The 2,575-nt window shown below is 41.7% G+C and overlaps 1 non-coding gene across 1 annotated transcript; it reads right to left on the bottom strand.

The window, feature by feature from the left end:
* Nucleotides 1-203: 203 nt before the first annotated feature.
* On the bottom strand, nucleotides 204-311 carry LOC128772715 (U6 spliceosomal RNA). Its single transcript, XR_008416878.1, has one exon. It is a non-coding gene; the product is annotated as a U6 spliceosomal RNA (small nuclear RNA).
* Between the last annotated feature and the right edge of the window lie 2,264 nt (nucleotides 312-2,575).

The following is a 2,575-nucleotide window of genomic DNA, read 5'->3' as shown; positions in this document are numbered from 1 at the left end:
AATTATAAGGAATAAATGAGAGAGCATGTATGCAAATGGGCCAGATGTGAGATGTGGCCTGCAGATACAGTACGTAAAGAACTAAGCACTAAATTTAAACTCAAACTTGACTTAAATTTAACTTTGAACTTAGATTGTCCGAATCTAAGACATGCATGGCATCTTATCATTTATAATCTGTAGGACAGTAGATAATTGTTCACTGTTACGACACTATTCTCATGAATCTATGTGTCATCCCTGCGCAGGGACCATGCCAGTCTTCACTGTGTCATTCCAATTTTAGTCACGTGTGCTGCCAAAGCGAGCACACAACAGTACTCTCGATGAGCATAAACCCTTAACGGGTTTTCCAAGAATTCTTTCCATCGTATAAGATTCCACGTGGAGAGAAGGTTTGGGGATGCATACGGCATTGTGCAGGCAACGTGCAGAACTGCGGAAGCCAGCCAGGGAACACAGACGGTGGAGAGGGTCGGTATCAAGCCTGAGAGTGTCCCTCAGATCAGGTAGAGGGGAAATCATGTGCTTTTGCTTCCGATAGACTAATTCTTGTCCCAGCACGAATATACAAGCCACTTAGCAAATTTATTTTAATTCAAACCTTAATGGCATTCAGAGCAACATTCTACAGAAGTTAACAGCTCTCCTGACAAGCAGCAGCAGATTGTGTGGCCCTAATATGCAGCTAAGTATTTTGAGCTACTCAGACATCTGGCCCCAGTGAAACAGCTGGAAAAGCAAAACTATTAACCTTTTGTTTGCAGTGAGAGCTTTCCCTATAGATGCCAAAACATGGTGGTAGACTCGGAAATACCTCGTAGTGATTCAGACAGCTCTTCTAATGGCAGGTGATGGTGTCGTGCCTTCTTTCCCTCCTTGTTGGGAAAGAAAATATTGTCTAGTTTGTCACCTATTTGATCTGTGTTATTTTACGTACACCTGTTACGCTGAGCTCACCACAGGCAGGCAGAGAAAGGCTTTATAGACCAAAACAGTCTACCATGTCTAAAATCAAAGAAGCAGTTGGGATGCCTGGGTGGTTCAACTGGTTAAGTGTCTGAAGCTTGATTTCAGTTCAGGCCATGATCTCACAGTCCGTGGGTGTGAGCCCCACTTCGGGCTCTCACACTCACCTCGCAGAGCCTGCTTGGGATTCTCTCTCTCCCTCTCTCTCTGACTCTCCCCTGTATGTGCACTCTCTCTCTCTCTCTCTCAAAATAAATAAATACACAGGAAAAAGGTTAAAATAAATAAAATCGAAGCAGCCGTGTCTTTAGCCAGTGAGGACATTTGTTGAAAGGGAAATTAAAGCAACATAGTATCAGAAGTGCAGGTCACAGAACTAAATATCTAATGAGACCGGGGCTCCTGGGCTGCTCAGTTGGTTAGGCATCCAGCTTCGGCTCAGGTCATGATCTCGCGATCCGTGAGTTCAAGCCCCGAGTCGGGCTCTGTGCTGACAGCTCAGAGCCTAGAGCCTGTTTCAGATTCTGTGTCTCCCTCTCTCTCTGACCCTCCCCCGTTCATGCTCTGTCTCTCTCTGTCTCAAAAATAAATAAACGTTAAAAAAAATTAAAAAAAAAATATCTAATGAGAGTTAATCAGATATATGTCAGTTCTTTATTATTTATTCATTCTCATTTTGTAATGTTCACTGAAACTTTGTTTATAGAACAAAGTGGAACATGGAGAGCTCGTGTAAGTTGTCCCGAAAAACACACTTAGAACACCACCATTATGAAGTTGGAACCCACACAGTCCCCATGGACCTTCCACACAACCCCCTAAATACACCAGATTGTAGTTTTTGCCCAGAAGTTTTTCAATTCTGATTAAATTTTAAAATGTTCCACATAAACTCCATCGTGGTAGTTTTTCCAGAAATGCCAGGTTCCAGATCTTTCTGGATACTTTTTGTGTCTCAGGGGTTACTTGCTTCAGTAAAAGATAGAGTTAAATAAATGACGGTATCTACCGCAGCCTCTTAGGTGGAAAGGCCCTTGTGTGTAATAGAGCTGCTCACATAAATTTTAAGTGGCCAGTAACAACAGGAATGCAAAAATGATAAAGGAAAGCGTCAGAGCAAAATACATTAGTAGTGGCAGATAGTGACAAAATTTAACAAATGGAGACTTAAAGTTAATGATATTTTTTTTCAAGTAAAAATAGGGGAAAAAGGAAATCCATCACAATATTTTAAAAGATTTTAATCAGAGTTTTGAAAACTATCTATGACTGTAGGTCTGAGAAAGGATTCCTGGAAGAAGAGAGGGCAGGAGAAGAAGTTATCTTGGATTATGATGACAGCTTGAGGAAATAAGCCAGTAGACTGGATAATGGATTTGGATTTGGAGGGTACAGAAGTAGACATATCAGAGGGGACTCTAAGGGTTCTAGTTTGCCTAGCAGGGTGACTGGTAGTGTTATCCATTTATCACAGAACATGGGAAGAGGACCTTGCATGAAGGGAAGTCCTTGAGTTCACTTGGAGACCTAAAAATCTTGAAGTACATTTGAGACACCCAAGTGGGGATGTCTAGCAAACAACTACATATGAGTGTGTTACACAGAA

This window comes from Panthera pardus, unplaced genomic scaffold (genome assembly GCF_024362965.1).
Source record: "Panthera pardus isolate Hobbes unplaced genomic scaffold, ASM2436296v1 HiC_scaffold_10, whole genome shotgun sequence".
NCBI classification, from domain to species: Eukaryota; Metazoa; Chordata; class Mammalia; order Carnivora; family Felidae; genus Panthera; species Panthera pardus.
Note: the sequence above shows the minus strand (reverse complement) of the source record. Positions and strands in the feature narration are given on the sequence as shown.